We start from the raw sequence: 20,158 nt of genomic DNA on the forward strand, positions 1-20,158 counted from the left end.
TGTGGGGAAGTTTTCAGCAATTATTTCTCCTAAGATACTTTCCATCTCTTTTCCTCTCTCTTCTTCTTATGGGACCCCTATAATACGGATATTGTTCCTTTTGGATTGGTCACACAGTTCTCTTAATATTGTTTCATTCCTGGAGATCCTTTTGTCTCTCTCTATGTCAGCTTCTATGCGTTCCTGTTCTCTGATTTCAATTCCATCAATGGCCTCTTGCATTCTATCCATTCTGCTTATAAACCCTTCCAGAGTTTGTTTCATTTCTGCGATCTCCTTTCTGGCATCTGTGATCTCCCTCCGGACTTCATCCCATTTCTCTTGCGTATTTCTCTGCATCTCTGTCAGCATGTTTATGATTCTTATTTTGAATTCTTTGTCAGGAAGACTGGTTAGGTCTGTCTCCTTCTCTGGTGTTGTCTCTGTGATCTTTGTCTGCCTGTAGCTTTGCCTTTTCATGGTGATAGGAATAGTTTGCAGAACTGGGACGAGTGACGGCTGGAAGGACTTCCTTTCTTGTTGGTTTGTGGCCCTCCTCTCCTGGGAGAACAGCGACCTCTAGTGGCTTGTGCTGCGCAGCTGCGCGCAGACAGGGTTTCTGCTTCCTGCCCGGCTGCTATAGAGTTAATCTCCGCTGTTGCTGTGGGCGTGGCCTGGCTCGGGCAGCTACTCCAAAATGGTGGAGTCGCGTTGGAGCAGGAGCGGCTGGGAGGCTATTTATCTCCGTAAGGGGCCTCCCTGCTCCCTGCAGCCCAGGGGTTAGGGTGCCCAGAGATCTCTGGATTCCCTACCTCTGGATTAAGTGACCCGCCCTGTCCCTTTAAGACTTCCAAAAAGCACCCGCCAAAACAAAACAACGACCACCAAAAAAAAAAATTTTTTAATTTAAAAAAAAAAATTTTTTTTAATTAAAAAAAAAAAGGTGGTCGCTCGTTTGTCTTTATTCTCCAGTGCCAGCCTCTGGCCTCTGCTCACCGGTCTTGCTGCCCTGTTTCCCTAGTATTGGGGTCCCTATCCCTTTAAGGCTTCCAAAAAGCGCTCGCCAAAACAAAACAGCAAAAAAGCAAAAAATGAAAATGGTTGCGCAATTTTCTTATGTCCTCCGACACCCGGCCTCCAGTGCCCGCTCACTGTTCTTGCTGCCCTGTTTTCCTAGTATCCAGGGCCCCCTGGGCACGTACTGTGTCTGGGCCCGGATGGCGGGGGCTGGGTGTTCGGCAGTCCTGGGCTCCGTCTCCCTCCCGCTCTGCCTCCTCTTCTCCCGCCGGGAGCTGGGGGGAGGGGCGCTCGGCTCCCGCGGGGCCGGGGCTTGTGTCTTACCCCCTTCGCGAGGCGCTGGGTTCTCTCAGGTGCGGATGTGGTCTGGATATTGTCCTGTGTCCTCTGGTCTTTATTCTAGGAAGGCTTGTCTTTGTTATATTTTCATAGATATATGTTGTTTTGGGAGGAGATTTCTGCTGCTCTACTCACGCCGCCATCTTCCGCCCCTCCCATATTGATTCTAATTCTAATGTGGTAATTCTCATTCTTTGTACAGTGCCCAATAGTTTATATGCTCAATTAATGTTTGCCGAATGAATCAATGAATCAATGAGATGCTATAGCTGAAGTATACTTTAATTTCTACATGAACTAATCTTTTCATACATTTGACATATTTGTATCTGAGCCTTCCTTTTGGCCTACCTATCCCTACCAACCTAGTCCTTTAAATATTTATTTCATGATAATCTCCTGTCTCAAAATATTAAAAGACTCATCCTTTGTAAAGCTTAAAAATTTTAATGCTTTAAGCTTCCTACCATTCAGTCAGACATTTAAATGTTCTCTAATATTTAACTTTCATTCTGATGAGATTCTTTGCTTTTTTTTCTTTTTTCAAGTATATGCCATTAAATTGTTTGGGAGTTCCTTATATCATTTGCAGGAAGAAAATGCTTCTACAGGTCAAGTTTCATAGCTTGAGTATTTAACTTATGTCAGCAAACTGTCTTAAGAAATTTGTGTTTAATACATTTCTATGGGCTATAGGTACAAACACACCATTGGACCAGAACAGGGCCACTCTCCTCACCTTCACTACATTAAGGCAAAACAACTGACACTTGCAGGGGCAAGCTCAGAGGACACAGAACTAGAAGGACAAGCAACCACAGCCATCATACTTCCTCACGTATCCTGAGGAATTCCAAATTTCATCTTTATTCAACAGCCCTCTCAGGTGGGCTTGGGACATGAGCAGGAAAGTAACTAGATAGCCTTACTCCTGAGGAGGTACTGCCAACCGGTAAGAAAACTGGCCACAACAAATTATATGCATATTGTTCAAAATCAATGAACTGGGAGTGATGTGTATGCAATAATAACTAATCGATAGAAAAACTATACCTAGAAATACAGTACTACCGTAACGAAAACCTAAAATATGTGGCAGTGGCTCTATAATGACAAGGTGGGAAGAGGCTGGTAATTGTTACAAAATCTGGAAAAATGGTATGTAAATCATTATAGTAAAGGCTGGAGAAAATGATGGCATTATTATGGGTGCTGGAAAAAATGGAGACATGTATTATACAGCAGCAAGTGTAAAACTGCTACTTATAGTAAATTTAAAGCAAGACAACATACCTAATGAATTTATAGACCTTGGCAAAATGATTTCTCAGGTAATGTATTCAGAATGTCAGCTGGTTTTACTGCAGATGATATATGAATAAGGAGAGAGTCAAAAAGCACTAGTCCATCTGCAGGCCAATTTAAGAATAAAGAGAAGCCGAAGATAGCTAAATTGGACAATAAAATTGTTTCTCATTTCTAGTTTTACCAGCTGACAAAAGATTTTCAAAGTAAAATGATGCCCAAGGACTATAACCAAATTAGGGCTGTGGCTCTAAGACCCTTTGCTAAGAACTCTAAAAGAACTAAGTGGTGTCCAGTGAGAAATGAATAGAAGAGGGTGGGAGCTTCTAGAAATCTTCAAGGTGTAGTCTCATAGATGCTAAAGCCCAAAATAGCATTGGTGAATTGTATACATAGAAGCAGTTCCTCAAAAACAGTTATCGTTTGGCTTTTGCAGCAGAGACTAGACTAGAATCACACTTTGAGAAAGCCCACGAAGTTTTAAAGTTTCATAGGTGCAGAGCTACCAACTTGTAATAACAGAGACTTAAACTCTTCAAATTGCAAGGCACCCTCTGAGCATCCAACTTCCTGCGGGCAGGAATAAGTCTAAGAAACTACACAGATGCCAAAATGAACCTCTTTTCAGAAGTATCCAAGGAAAGGAATAAACCAGGAAGGACATCACAGAGGGCAGAGCAAAGAAGGTGCCAAAAGCAGCAATGGGGCACAATGGACTGGAAAGTTACTTCCACGGAGGAGCTAGGACCTAATCACGGAACATTCCCTTTTGGGGGAGTTGAGGGACTTGGCAATATTTTTTTCAGCATGATTTCAGAATTACTATGGACCAGTGGCTGCTTGGTGCCTCTAATTTTCCCCTTTTCTGGAGCTGTATCTGAGGAGTCACATCAGAACTTTATGCAATTTATAAGACTGTGAAATGAACATGATGCTCGAAGGGGATGAGACATCTGGCAGTGCTAGGACGGAAGTGAGCATATTTCACTTTTGGGGGAAACATGTAACTGAGACAAGATGTGGTCTCATTAGGTTGGTGACAAAAAATGGGTACATTTCTTTATCCCTTCCTGTATCTGCACCCTTTGCAGTATGACTTAGCAGCTCCTCTCGTCAAAGAGTAAGGTCTATTTCCCTGCTCCTTGAATTTGAGCTGTTTCTGTGAATTGCTCTGGCCAAGAGAATGTAGAAAATGATGTGCTAGTTCTAAATGTAGGCCTCAAGAGACCTTACAGGCCTATGCTCTCTCTTTGCAGACCCTGCCATTCCTATGTGAACAGCTCCTAACTAGCCTAATGGAACTAGTGCATGACAGACCACAGGGAGGAAAGCCCAGTTTAAAAGCCAAGGCTACCCTAGACCACTCTACTGGCAGCCAACCTCAAATATGAAAATTCAGTCAAAATCACGAGAGCAATCTACACAACTCAGTCCTTATATGACATGTACGAATGCTCATGAACAATAATAAACACTACTGTTTTAAGCCACCAGTTTTGGGATGGCTTGTATGTAGCAATAGTTAACTGATACATGCAATGATCCTCCACAACTCTCAAGTAAAACTAAGTAACAACCAAATTCTAACAATGTCAAGAATTAAATTCAACAGTTCTCTCTCTAAATAGGGCCAGACTACATGATTAGTTTAGGTTATTTCAATATAGACCTTGTTTTTTCTGCCAATAGACCAAGAAGAGGATGAGACTTGGCCAAGTTAAGAGAAAATCCATGTTTACAATAGAAAAGTGTCTGATTTTTAATTTTAATGTTTCTATGAATAAGTTTAGAATGGTTCAATTGAACAAGAGATAGACCAGAGAGAACATTCCATTCTTCAGAAGTTTTGGGAATCTGAGAAGTGTGTGTTAAAGATAATAATAAAAAATTTCACTACAATGAAGCTATGGGACTGGAAATCAGAAAACATAGGTTTTTGGCCTGAATATACTCTTATCAGTATTTATCTCAATATTATCTTATTCTAAATGTTCTTTCTGTACAAGCATTGACAAACATCATTCTACAGGCAAAAATTTCAAATAAATTGTAGACAGCAAAATTCACTCATCCTTTTTTTTAGCATCTTAGAAGACACATTAATATCTGTGATGATAATGTAAGAACTTCAGGTATCTTTTCACATTCTAAACTTAGTCATTTTCTTTGTAGTTTAGATAGCTGAGTAGTTACTGTCATGTGAAAATTGGAATAATTCAATTACAAATAATGATACAAGACTAATAAATGTTCAACATTTTCTGCTGTAAGTAAAACTACTTTTTATGAATGTGGGACTTCCAAAATCACAAATATTCATTTCAAAATGCATCTTTTCCAAATAAGGAAAAATCCACATCAGTCTATCAGATAAGAGAAGCTAAAAGGATAGCTCTTTCAAATATATCCAAATCAATTTCACAAAATACAACTCCAAGATACAATAAATATTTGTCATAGCAATAAAAGAGATGGGAAATAAAATATTTACAATATTAACTCTGTTATATGACATAATCCTCCAAAATAAAAAAGATAGCATTAAATTTTAAAAAGGAAAACTCTATTCAGTTTCTTATATAAAATTACTCAAAAAAAGCATTTACTAAGCTATAACTTTAAAGAACCCTTTCTATAGCTATTCATCTTTCTATTGACAGAATGTCCCAGATTCTTATGAACTATCTAGAAATTGCTGGTCTTGCCTTGATTTCCATTTACTAGCACAATTCTGCAGGAAGGAAAGGGATTTTTTGGAAAGATGAAGTACTCCCTGGTATAACAATTTTCATGCTCAAAGAATACAAGAGCTAGACACAATTATACACATTTTTCTAAAGCAATAGAACAGCAATTTTCAACTAAGTTGTAATAGATTTCTTTACCTTAAAATAACTCAATTTTTTACCAACACTTATCAAGCATAGAATAATCTCAATCACATACTTGAGTTATAAAAGAACATTTAATGTACCCCATTGGAAAAGAAAATTTCTCATTAAGAAACAATGTGTTCACTTTAAACAATTATGAGACTACTTTTTTTGCAAATGTTAAGCCATTCCATTTTTTTAGATTAGAAAAATTGTTGTTTCATTTTAAACATTTTCATTGTGGGACGAATCTCAAACTATCTCTCAAAGTGTTTTGTGGAAAACATCTCCAGGTCTAAATGTGAACTTAGTTTAGAAATGTATCCTAGCTGTTAAAATATAAATACATGTATTCTCAAACTTCTGCAACATATTAGCTGCTTATTACACATGGGAAAATGCTTAAAAATAGGCAAACATTTTCTCCATAACTTATAAATGACAAAGTGTCTAGGGAAACAAAGCAGAAAATAGGATACATTAAGAAGAACTTATCACCCTTCTAGTTTGGAGCTTTTATTTGGGGTGGCAGTGGAGGTTAGGAAGAACATAGGAATAAATCAGTAAACAAATGATCAATGTGATTTCAGCTGATAAGTGCTTGAAACAAACAAAAAAAACACACACAAAATAGTAATTAATTAATAGGAGCCAGGATCATTTAGATAAGGAACTTGGAGCTTCCTTTAGGAGCAATATTTGAGCTAAGCCTGAACGTTATTAAGAAGCCAGTCATTGGAAGATCTGGGGGAAGAGAACTTTGGCAAGACGAACTAAAAATGCAAAGGATCACTGCTCATTAAACCCAGTTATGCCATGCTTCTAAACTAAACTGCAGCTGCCTGAGTTCACAGATGATATACCCTAGTTGTTTTATATAAACATTATTATAAGTATAATTCTACATTCTCAACAGCTAATCAATAAGTCTATTAGTTAATGAAAACACAAATTTGTTTAAATAAACATATGAGACATGTACACTGACTTTAGTTATTAGGAAAAAATAAAATGTTTTTATTTGAGTTACATAAACAAGGAGATGCCCAATACGTTGAATAAACTAATGCAATATCAAAACTCAGCCTTTTAAAAAACGTTTGCATGTATTTTTTTCTGAGTATCAAAATTTAACAAATTAAGACATAAAAAAATACATTTGCATAATTAATGTTGTGCATGTGAATGAGAAAATACTGACCAGAATATAAAGATAATTGTAGTGACCAACACCTTATATGAGAATATGCTGTTTTGAGAAGCAACAAAGTATACTATGTTCACATGAGAGCTTTTTGATACAGGCTCTGTCTTAGCTGACCAGATAACACAACAGTAATATCTATTTTATTTAACTGGGAAACTTCATAATACTCTTGAAAATAAATTTCTATAAAGCTTTGTGAGATCACATGTAGGAAATGACATGAAATATATTGAATACGCTATCCTAAATTTTAATGTAACAATTTACTTGCTGTACAAGTCCGAGTCAAATAGTCTATTTCATACACTTATTTGGTCCTTAATAAAACTTAAATTATTATAATCTAAAATATATACATGCACACACATACATCTATACATATAAAATATGTTTGTGTTTATGTAGATATAATAGATAACACCATAAATAGTATATATTGGCAATTGTGAAAAATACAAACAGCTATGCACTTGACATGTTAAAAAAATGGTATAACTTTTTAGTTATCAAAGAAATTAAAATCACATCAAAATTGGCTTTTCCCACATTAGTTTGGCAAACATTAAAAAGTTAAACATCCAATGTTAGAAAGTAAATGAGAAACAGGCAATTTAATAATCTTTTCATGATTATCAACTTTGAAGGGCTAGCTATTTAACATTTATAAAAAAAGAAATACTGCTCTTTAATCCAGAAGTTACCTTCTAGAAATATATCTTATGGAGACACTCGTGTACAAATACAAAGGCACCTGTGTACAAATTTATTTCTAATGAGTAAAGGAGAATGAATTGATGAAAGAAATATGTTGTTTTGCCTATAAAGCACTACTTTTATTCAAAAGTACAAGTTCTAAAGCAAGAAAATTAAAATTATGGTCTGATTTTGAAAAACACTTTAGATGACATCATATTATTTCCTACATCTGATTAAAAACAGATAACACTATTAGTCTTCATTAAAACTATTTATTCATATTTATCAATATAAATACTAGCTATTTATAGTATTATCAATATGAATACTACTAATACTAATATAATACTAGTATACATATACTATACTAATATGTACTAGAGTACATTAGCTCTAAAGATTTTGTACATAATAACAGTATGTTCATATTGAGTGCATGAAGAAAGTGCTGATTTAAACTAGGTAACCCGGTGCTTAGTGACACAGACTAAACATTTTAAGTGGCATACTTTTGCTCTCTGTTTCAAAATACTTTGAGATAAAATATTATCTGCTACATCGTCCTTCTTTACCCTCAATTTATTTCCATTTATTAAAAAGGGGAAAGCCTAGGTCCTAGCCACAGCAATCAGACAACACAAAGAAATAAAAGGCATCCAGATTGTCAAGGAAGAATTTAAACTGTCCCTGTTTGCAGATGACATGATATTGTACATAAAAATCCCTAAAGAATCCACTCCAAAACTACAAGATCTAATAACTGAATTCAGCAAAGTTGTGGGATACAAAATTAATACACAGAAATCTGTTGCATTCCTATACACTAACGATGAAGTAGCAGAAAGATAAATCAGGAAAACAATTCTATTCACAATTGCATCAAAAAGAATAAAATACCTAGGAATAAACCTAACCATGGAAGTGAAAGATCTATACCCTGAAAACTACAGGACAATCTTAAAAGAAATTAAAGAGGACACTAATAAATGGAAATTCATCCCATTCTCTTGGCTAGGAAGAATTAATATTGTCAAAATGGCCATTTAGCCTAAAGCAATCTATAGATTCAATGCAATCTCTATCAAAATACCTACAGCATTCTTCAATGAACTAGAGCAAATAGTTCTAAAATTCATATGGAACCACAAAAGACCCCAAATAGCCAAAGCAATCCTGAGAAGGAAGAATAAAGCAGGGGGAATTACGCTCCCTGACTTCAAGCTCTACTACAAAGCCACAATAATCAAGACAATTTGGTACTAGCACAAGAACAGACCCATAGACCAGTGGAACAGACTAGAGAGTCCAGATATAAACCCAAGCATATATGGTCAAGTAATATATGATAAAGGAGCCATGGACCTACAATGGGGAAATGACAGTCTCTTCAACAGCTGGTGTTGGCAAAACTGGATAGCTACAGTAAGAAACTGGATTATTGTCTAACCCTGTACACAAAAGTAAACTCAAAATGGATCAAAGACCTGAATGTAAGTCATGAAACCACAAAACTCTTAGAAAAAAATATAGGCAAAAATCTTTTGGACATAAACATGAGCAAATTCTTCATGAACATATCTCCCTGGGCAAGGGAAACAGAAGCAAAAATGAACAAGTGCGACTATATCAAACTAAAAACCTTCTGTACAGCAAAGGACACCATCAGTAGAACAAAAAGACATCCTACAGTATGGGAGAATATATTCATAAATGACAGATCCGATAAAGGGTTGACATCCAAAATATATAAAGAGCTCACACAACTCAACAAACAAAAAGCAAATAATCCAATAAAAAAAATGGGCACAGGATCTGAACAGATACTTCTCCAAAGAAGAAATTTAGATGGCCAACAGGCCCATGAAAAGATTCTCCACATCATTAATTATCAGGTAAAAGCAAATTAAAACCACAATGAGATATCACCTCACACCAGTTAGGAGGGTCAACATCAAAAAGACAAACAACAACAAATGTTGGCAAGGATGTAGAGAAAGGGGAACCCTCCTACACTGCTGGTGGGAATGTAAACTAGTTCAACCATTGTGGAAAGCAGTATGAAGGTTCCTCAAAATGCTCAAAACAGACTTACCATTTGACCCAGGAATTCCACTCTTAGGAATTTACCCTAAGAATGCAGGAGCCCAGTTTGAAAAGACATATTCCCTCCTATGTTTATCGCAGCACTATTTATAATAGCCAAGAAATGGAAGCAACCTGACTGTCCATCAGTAGATGAATGGATAAAGAAGAGGTGGTACAAATACACAATGGAATGTTATTCAGCCATAAGAAGAAAACAAATCCTACCATTCGCAACAACATGGATGGAGCTAGAGGGTATTATGCTCAGTGAAATAAGCCAGGTGGAGAAAGACAAGTATCAAATGATTTCACTCATTTGTGGAGTATAACAACAAAGAAAAAACTGAAGGAACAAAACAGCAGCAGACTCACAGAACCCAAGAATGGACTAACAGTTACCAAAGGGAAAGGGACTGGGGAGGATGGGTGGGAAGGGAGGGATAAGGGGGAAAATGGGGCTTTACGATTGACACACATAACGTAGGGGTTTGGGGACATGTGGAAGGCCGTATATACAGAGAAGACAAGTAATGATTCTATAGCATCTTACTATGCTGATGGACAGTGACTGTAATGGGGTATGTGTGGGGGACTTGATAATAGGGGGCATCTATTAACCATAACATTGTTCAAGTAATTGTACATTAATGATATCAAAATTAAAAAAATTTTTAAAAAGGGGAAAGCCTATAAAATTAAATAAATAGAAAAATAAGTAAAATGTAATTACTTTTGGTATGTTCTTTCCAGTAGTCTTCACCACACTACACCAAAAATAAATAATAAATATTCATTAATGTTCTCTCCCTCAGTCTACCCAATGATGTTCTCCAAGTTTTTTCATCGCTTTATATACCATTCTCTCAGTTCCTCATTCTCATCAGCAAATATAAAGAAAATGGAAGAAATATGAAGTCCTTCTCAAGAGCCCTCTAATTTACCTGTCTACACCATGTTTTGAGGCATTATAAAAGACCCTGAGGATAGTAGACAAGATGAATCCATGTTTGATCAGATGGAACCTAGAAATTGTATGCCTTTTCTGTCTCTTATTAGAAAAGTTAGTTATGCAGCCTTCAAAATTAATGCAACAGTATTCTACTTCTTATCTTATCTTTTCTCTATAGAGAACTATAAAGAAGGGACTTGAAGAATCTATGATCTTCAAAAGTATGATTTCAATAGAGCATTTTGAAAAACATAAGTGCAATTTCAGTGCTAAGAAGTATTTGATGAGGAAGTAGATACAGCATTTTTACATGCAGATTTGTTTAGAACAGTGGGATTGCGAAAGAAAGAAGATAAATAGGACAGTAACTAGGGAGGAGGGTAGCAGTGTCAAGCTGAACTGTTTTCAGTATAGAGTGTGTCTCACATGCTTGTTTGTGAGTGGAGGAAAACTGGTAAGCAGAGGAGAGAGGTGAATTGAGAATACAAACTACAACAAAAAAAGCATATGTTTGAGGGATCAATATTTGGAAGGGGTAAAACTATGAAGGTATAGTTAAGAAAGTAACCTTAGAAAGAAGAGAAATATTTCTTCCACTACAGTTATAGGAAAAGGTGAGAGGACAGATTTTCTGAAGAAGGTGGATGGTTTGTGAACAAAAGAACTCTGTGAAGATACGACCTCTGAAGGAAAGTCACTTGGAGAATTGAACGACCTTCTTCTGAGAGAATAGAAAATAAGTAATCTAAGTAACCAGCTAAGGAGTTTAAAATCAGTTTAATTTTTTAAATTCCAAAGGAGGAAATGGGAAGCTTTTATTCTATCTCTAACAGTAGTTTTAGAATACACACTGAATTTTCACCATATGCCATACAACCTGCTAGGTTCTTTAATAGAGCAACTTGTGTATTACAACAATCCTGGGAGGCTGACACTGCCCGAGTGTCACTATTAACTCATTTAACAGGGCAACTGAGCCAGCAAAAGTGAAATTGAAATTTGAATCCAGAATTCATGATCTTAATCATGAACAGATATTTCTGCCGAGCTTATTTCGTAAGACATATAAGGAAATAAATAAATATATAGAGAACTTGATACTTTAAACCTTACATCCGTGTTTTTGTCCTAAAAATAATATGGTTTTTATAGGCAATTTTAAAACACAGAAAAGTGCAAAAAGAAATGTTATAATCAAGAGATTTCTTAATGTCTCCCACACAGGCAATTTTGGTCCACATTTTCTAATCTTTTAATGACTATAAGCTTACAAAAAAACATATATACTACAAAAAAAATCATCTTACCTGTTTTGAAATCTTCTTTCTACATTTCACAATACATTAAAATATTTTTCCAGGTCAATAAAAATAGATGAATGTTATGATTTGTAATGGTTGCTTATTAATACATTGTATAGCTTTATTAAGATTTATTTAAACAATCCCCTATTGTTAGACATACGGATTATTTTTTTATTTTATTATTATGAGCAATTGTTCATAATAACCTTGTATATATAATTACATTGTAATTTTACAATGTGTAAACTATTATTGTACCTTTGGTTCTGTTCTGTTGACCTTAATTTTTATACCTCTACTGTTAAAATTCTGTAGCTTCCTAAAATGTTTTACTATTTTGAAGGCAAATATAAACCACACTTGTTATATTTATTTTTCAAATATTTGACTAATATTTAATTTTATAATTGTGGATTTCTTCAAGTTTCTTATCCTCTTTATATTTTATTTGTGGGCACATAAAACATTTCTAATTCATTGCATTCATCTAATTCATGTACATTTTCTAATTCATGTATAGTTTTCTAAAATATTTTCCTGAAAGAGATTTCAAAACACAGTAGTCTAGAGTTCTATAAAGCTATAAATAATTTTCTGCATCTATGCATAGATCCCTTCCTCATTCCTAATTTTTCTAATTTGTTTCATATCATTTATTATTAATCAATTTGTTTGTTCTATGTAAATAATTGTCTTTTCAAAGTACAATCTCTTAGATTAAATTTCAATTTTTTAAAAATTCTGTATTTGGTATCTTAGTAAATTTTTACTGATTTGTCTATGGCTACATATCCCTCATTACTATTTGGTTTCTATCAAGCATTTTAACAGTTTTCTCATTATAAATATCAGTGCATTGTTAATTGACTCATAACATTTTTCTTTATTTTTATCTCTACAATATTTTACAAGACATATTCTACTTTTAATTTTTCTAGTTGTGCTCTTTGCATTTTACTTAAAAGGATAAGCTAACATTTTTCTCATGGTCAGTTAAAAGTAAAATTGCACATTTGGACTTCGATGCAAGGAATTTAATACTCATTTACTTTTCTTCATTTCCCTACTCCATAATTACTCAATCTTCATTATTGTAGTGTGGGATTTTACATGCAGATTATCATCATTATATTGACATGTTTATATAATAATTTATTCTTTCAAGATTATTTGTCCTTTACATTCACCTGTACAAGACATTTTAAACTCCATGATTTCTCGATTTTTTTCATTCAGTTGGAAAATATTTCCCAGTAATTTTTTTCCAAATAGGTTAGATAAATAGTATATTTTATGAATACTTGAATGTCTATGAATATCTATCACAGCCATACATAAACATCATGGCTCTATATAAAACTAATAGACCACAATGTATTTTGCCCTTAAAATTCTGCAGGTAGAATTTCTCCATTGTATTCTGACATAAAGAATTGAAAAGAAGATATGAAGCTGATTTGTTTTTTTTCCTGCTCTTGATCATCAGTTTGTTTCTCTGGCCTAGATATTGGTAAGACTTTTATTAATTATTGTACTACAGTAATTTGACTAGACAATAGTGAAATAGAAAAATTAATTACTTAAAGCTACACATTTAAATTAAGAAAATATTCCCCTATTATGCCTTTTATTCATGTCTCAGTTTCACTTATTTTCCTTTATCTTTGGGGCACATAGGTTTCTGCCTTCCTCTCTATTCTCTTGATCTGCTTTGTTTTTACGTAATGTTTGTCATCCCCTCATATTATGTATTCCTAAATCCACATGTTCAAAATCTGTCTCCATCCACAGGATGTCAGCTCTGTGAGAGCAGGTACAGTATCTGCTTTGTTCATTGTTGTATCCACAGACAACTGAATGATATCTAGTGTAGCTAGAGTATAATATGTTTTGAATGAATCACTGAAATCATATACTGGGTCATCATTTATTTCTTCATATTATTGATTTTAATCTCACATTATATTCAGCTTTCTCATTTTCATCTGCAATGTTAAAAGCTGGTCAAGTTTCTTCTTATTACTGATTTCACTTTTTAAGCCCTAATTCTACTCATTTCTGCCTCCAGCCTGGGGTTTATTTACTTGTTTTTAGATTCTTAGCACTTAAGTCTCATCTCTGCTTGTATTCTGTTCTGTCTTCATAGAAGACATGCCTTTAGGACTGTGTTGAGGTCTTAAAATTCTGGCAAGATGTGTGCAAGTCTATGTACTTATCACCCAGGTTAATTTTTTAGTGTGTTTCAGGATGCCAGAAGATAGTGGATAACAGTTACAAGCATTATTTCTAGGGTTCATTTGCTTCTCGTGCCCATGGCTTTATTCCTGGGGCTATCTTTTAAGAAATGTCCTATGACTTGATTAATTTTCCCAGGTTTCCTGTCCAGTTTCTCTAGGACTTTTTTAATCTGCCCATATGTAGAAGGGGGAGTGGTGAAGAAACGGAGCCCCCTTGGTGTCACAGAAGTTGCAGAAGGGTACAGAGGAACTGACACCCGGCTTCTTCGTTAACACAGGTGTAAGGTGGCCTGCCGGGTCAAGTGGAGCACATGAGCACCTCCCTCCTGCAGCCGCAGGCAGTCTTTGTGCCATATATCTGAGGCACAACAGATGAAACCTGGTTAAACTTTCTTAGGGTTATTTCTTTTGATGGATATTTAGTACACACTTCTTGAAGGCTATTAGAATGGACGTCAGTCTCAGCATTAGCACTCGTTTTGTAAGGTGTGACTTTTGTAAGAGTATCTCCTTAAGAATTCATAAGGGCTGGAAAAAGCTATATATGTAAATTATATTTACAGAAGTAATCAAGTTTATTTGACAGATATTATATACCTTTAGTAAAATCATCTAAAATACCATATAAAGTGTAGGTGCCATTTACCATGACTAAACTACTAATAGCTGCAATTAATAATTATTTATTTGTATGCCTTCCCTATGTATTCATTATTTGCCACCTACCAGCTGGTAGTGAAAATCCAAAATGATCAGTTTTTTCACCCAGATTATTTAAAACATTAATATTTTAAAATTAAAATATGCCAGGCTTTTAAAATGTGATATATGTCTGATTTTTCACTTGCAATATAGAGAAAATGATTTAGTCATGAAAATGGTTTTCCTTTTGCTTATGAGCAACTATAAATCTGTTTCTTGAAAATAGGGTCAAAAATAATCCAAATACCCAAGGCCACACTAATTTCTCCTCTCTTTGAACATCTATTTCACATTCACTCACTAGCTTGCAATTTAGTGCTTAATTGTTTGCAAATTCATACTCAGAAATGTTCTTAGGATAGAAATGCCAGAAGGGACCTTACAGATTATCAAGTTCAATTTATGAATGAGAGAAAAGAACTGTAGAGACTTACTTAAGATTGCAAAACTAGCTAATGGTAGAACTGAGGCTAGAATATAGGTCTTCCAATTTCTTTTCCAGTTTTATTTTTCTAGCCAAACAGGAAGGTATTTAAGGACAGAGATTATGTCATCTGTGTCCTGGTAACTTCCTTTATACTCATAATATTGGTAAGGAATGAAAAATGCTTAAGCATTGATACACGATGGACAACAAACAAGAAGTGTTTTGTTTCTCTGTTGCTTTTGTCCTAGCTCAGATACATGGTTAAGTAGCAATTCTAAGCCATATCATAATAACGTGACAAATAAATATAACAAAGCTCCAGTTTTTCTCTCAAGATTACATCAGAAAATACTTCGAAATAAATAGGAATCTCTTCTTTAGTTGTAATAATAAACTATCTCAAAGTTTTCTAAGTACAAAAACATCATCTCATTTAATCTTTTAATGACCTTATTTAGTTAGCATTATTATTATATCCAAATTATAAGAAGAAAAATCTCAGAGGCAAAGAAACAGGCTCCATGTCTCAAAGTTAGTGAGTGGGAAGGCAGGAAATTAAACCTTGTTCATTTCATTAAAAAGCTTAAATTCTATCACTTCTCCACAGGCAAATGTTGTTTATTAAACCATGTCCAAAAAACTCCTGTATCCAAAATCACCAAAATGAAAATTTTAATTACTACACTTATTCAAAATGACTATTAAATATATTTCTTAAAACATGTACACTTACTTATCACTTCTCACTAAAACGTGTCAATGATTAAAACAGAAAGCACTCCTTTCCCCTGCTGTGGCCTTGTATGGAGGCATGGATTAGGGTGAAGGAAAATATTTCCCTTTATGTAATAGTGGGCACTTAGTAAATCTATTTCCTATCAGTTTTGGAGTTAATGATAGTAAAATTCAAAAAAGGACTATCTTTGATAATTTTCCACATATTCCCTAAGAAATAGCTGCTCAGTTTTCCTCAGAAAAGCCTAGGTACAGTGAATTTTTATGCACAGCTCAACCATGGCTAAGGAACCATTTGGTGCAACAAGCTCTCTTTCTATACTGATGGTTATCATTGAAACATACTGCCACCTTATGACAATTCTTTTTATATCTTAATTTTCAGAAAAGTCTGTCTTACAAATAAACTTTTGCCAGGAATATGATGAAAAAGTACAGAAATTATCTATTTTTTTAAAATATAAAATTACTAGCTCTACTGGAAGCAACCTGAAAGAAAAATACTATATTTTAAGACAATATTTTTAGATTTTGAATAACACAATGATTTTGGTGACACGATGTAAGCATTTATAAATCCAAGAGGCCAGGGTAGAATTGATTACTTGCTGGCAATGGAACTTAAAATTTTGAGTCTATTTTCTAATTCTAGTTTTAGAGGTTATAGCCAAAGTATTGTCCCTTAGTGAAGCTGTAATATTGCATACACACACCCAAAATATATAAAAATTGTAATGGCTCACATTGGCAGGAAGTACAGGGGAAAGAGACCCTAAAATTAAGAAAAGACTGTATACTTGAATAAATACATCATTGTGTGAATTTACAATAAGCCAAAATAAATACTGTAAAATACTATTACTATTACTACTACTAGAAAGTAAAGTACCTATTTACACATAGAATCTTCTTTTTTAAGTGTCCACAGTAGAAATTTGTGTCGTACCAAAAAACATAGAGCTTTTACGCAGCAACTGGTTAATTTTACTCCATAGATCCAGTGATTCATTTTTCCTATGGCTACTGTTTTCCCCTTTTTTGCATTAGTTGCTAAAGTTCTTACAGATGAATTTATGATTCCCATTTATTAAGAATATAAGAAATCACTGCATGCATTTTGTACTCTACTATCACTCCTGGCTACAGTTTATTTTTGTGCCTTATTTTCACTTTGGCCTAATAGTACCATTTACTTTCATTTTTATGTATATACCTGGTACTGCAGAAAAAAATATGAATTTTGGAAACTGAACCAGAACCAACTCTGTTACTAGCTATAGGATCCGGATTAATTACTTTATCTCTAAGGTAAACTACAGATCTGAAATTTATAAATTGGGGCTAAAAACACCTACCTTGCAGTATCATCCTAATCATTAGAGATAGAGAATATTTATTTGGTACCAGTTATATAGAATGACTACTTATATAAGTTAATTTCTATATTTTTTAATTTCAGTAAGCTTCTGAAATCAAGTTATATTTTATAATTCCATTTGATGCAGTAGTGCTCTCCTAAAAAGAACATTTTTCAAATCAGTGATGTCTTAGAATCAAAGAAAAAGTCTATTAACTTATCGTACTTTATAATCACCTTCATGCTCTTTTGGAACTAAGCAGAATGATTAACAAAAATATTTCAGTGAAATGTTCAGTCAAGTTAAATTAGGAATGGCGAAAAACTAGAAACCAGTGAACAAATAAAGGGTGTGATAAAGTTTGGCATTGTAGTTTTAAGGAAAAAGTTGAGTTCCCTACAGTTCTTCGTTTTTGTTTAAACTTTATGAGCAAAGGGACAAAAGTTTAAACAAAGAATTCATGCCCAATAACATATTTCTTAGTTTAATTACTGATTTGTTGTTTGCCCAAAGTTTTAATCAAGAGAGTTCTTACATGTGGATAACAATAGAGACATCTGTACGAGTTAGTGCCACGTTGAAATCCTCCCGGCACTGCAGCACCTGGTGACGCCACGGGGAAGATACCGCGGATACTTCTTGAACATGCTGCAACAGCTGTCAACTCAGAAGGAGGTATATTCTAAGTTCCACCAAGCAAGTAGTACTCTGCCAAACCTCATTCTGTCCCTTCTTTTAACTGAAAAGAAGCCAGATGGAAACATGCAACTTGTCAAATTGCAAATAAAGAATTACTATATGTCGTATTGCATGGATCTCTGTAAATTTAGCTTTAAATACTTGGTCACTCAATCTTTGGAATAATTGCACTGACATTTTAAGAAAAGTAAAGATGCTCGATGCTATTTCAAATAAAGACAATACCATACCTTTAAGATAATACAACTAAGGTAAAGACAATGGCATAATATCTTTAGCGTAATCTCAGAAGGATGAAACAAAAAGCATCATTCTAGGTGCTTACCAATGTCCAGGATGACTATGACTACAGCATGACTAGCCATCTCTCTCAGCAGTTAACAGTGCAATCTGCTTGGAGCACACAGCCCCAGAAAACCAGTAAACAAGCTGTATTATGCACAACATGGCAGTCCTAGCTGTGCTGGTATGGCTAAACCTCCAACTGAATCTCCATTATAGATTACTATTTCTATCCATTATATAAAACTACTTCAATAATTTAAAATACACTGTGGCCAGATTTTGCTGTGGATGCACACAAAGATCAGAAACTAGTAATTTTATTTTGTATTTTTGCTACCAAAAACTACTTGTGATTTTAAGATTTTTGGCTTTTAATAAAATTGAACATATATAATTATTTCGTATTTAGAGTACAAGCTTTACTGTTTCTAAGGTGCCTCTGGGAATGTGTTACTTTGTTCATCCATTCTTGTATGCTTGTATAAAAACATTTGTTGGGTACTTAGTATACAACATTTACCACACATTTTTATTTATAAGGAGACATCCCTTCAATATCACTAAGCATTTTTTTTTACTGCTGGAGTCTTGTTTAGGACAGGAAGAATATCCTAAAAATTCCCAAAGAGAATGATTGGTATCAAGAACGTGAATCACATCATAAATAGTCTCCTTTGGATATGATATCCTAACGATGGTGTGATAGAGATCACGGAGTCCCTGGAGCATTTCTAACATTTCTCACAATACGCTGGGGTACAAACAATATCTTAGCTTCATAATGACACAAATTACTTGCTTCTCTTCTAAATAAAGCCTAAAATTTTATATAAGGGATTTTAACAAGTCAACTCTCATTTTCCTATACCAATAATACCATTTTAATGTGGTTTATCAACACTAAATGATATTTTATTTTTATCTGCTTTCCAAGTGATTATCATTTTACATTATTTTAATTCAATATTCACATCATTCATGAGAAACAAGCATCTTTACACCCAACTGCAGATGAGAAAGCTGAGCCTCACAAAGATTAAGAGAGCTGCCAAAGATCTTAGGAGAGTCAGTCTGTGGTTCTAATTAATTGATTCACATTTTTGTCTAAGCCATGTCTCATTCTAGTTCCTTCTTCCCTGATAAAGCTTTTAGGCAGAAAACTTACATATTGAAAGGTGTTCTTTTATATACTGTGTAAGCGAATCACTTAGAGACAGAAAGATTGAATTTAAGTTGCTGAGGACAGAAACTCAGCCACTCTTTTCTGCTTTCTCTCTTCCTCATCCTCTCACACTAACCGAGGCCCATTTAAGCCACTGAAAACAAAGACAATCTATGTGGGAGGCATTGCTCATACTGTCTGGTTTCTGTGAGTTACACAACGCACTGTGGGAGATGTACTCACAACTCTACTACTTCTGTAATCCTCACTTCTTTACAGGTCGTTTTACCTCACCTTTCTTTACAAACCACCATCCCATTCCACTTTGTGGCACCAGATTGCTGCTGTGGTCAACAATACACTGGATGCAGTCACTGGCACCCTGCTTGGTGCCTGCTCTATGGGAGACCCTCAGCCCCAGCCACTGCCTCTTTCCTGGAGCAGGAAGCCTGCCAGAGAGCTCTTGAATATCTGCAGGTAGAGTATGTGCATTGGGAAGTGCTTTGCTGGGGACACTGGTGTGCAACTCACATTTCTTCCCAGCCTACCAAGCTGCTAATTTAATGCAGTTGCCTATTTACATTTAAAACTTCCAACTAAGGCACAGAAAGTGAAAGTGGTGCTAGGGCAAGATCCACAGGGGAAAAGGGGCCACTCAGAAATAGGTCACAAAATCACAGCTACTATTGTATATATATTCTATCATTGACAGGATTAATCAACTGCCTTATTAAGTCATTTATAAAGTGTAAATGTTTTCCCTTTGCAATATTTGAAAGCAGTATAAATGGCAAACTCC

The 20,158-nt window shown here is 34.7% G+C and overlaps 1 protein-coding gene across 5 annotated transcripts in view; it reads right to left on the reverse strand.

Moving 5' to 3' along the window:
- Nucleotides 1-20,158, reverse strand: part of DPYD (dihydropyrimidine dehydrogenase) — an 879,000-nt gene that overhangs the window by 706,139 nt on the left and 152,703 nt on the right. The window contains exon 1 of one of the 5 annotated variants that reach the window (XM_036883858.2): nucleotides 17,749-17,961. The exons of the other annotated variants lie outside the window; for them this stretch is intronic. The gene's annotated coding sequence lies outside the window, so the exon portion shown is untranslated. Of the gene's footprint in view, nucleotides 1-17,748; nucleotides 17,962-20,158 lie in introns of those variants that run through there. 5 annotated transcript variants of the gene reach the window in all.

The sequence above is a fragment of the Manis pentadactyla genome, chromosome 4, assembly GCF_030020395.1.
Source record: "Manis pentadactyla isolate mManPen7 chromosome 4, mManPen7.hap1, whole genome shotgun sequence".
NCBI lineage: Eukaryota > Metazoa > Chordata > Mammalia > Pholidota > Manidae > Manis > Manis pentadactyla.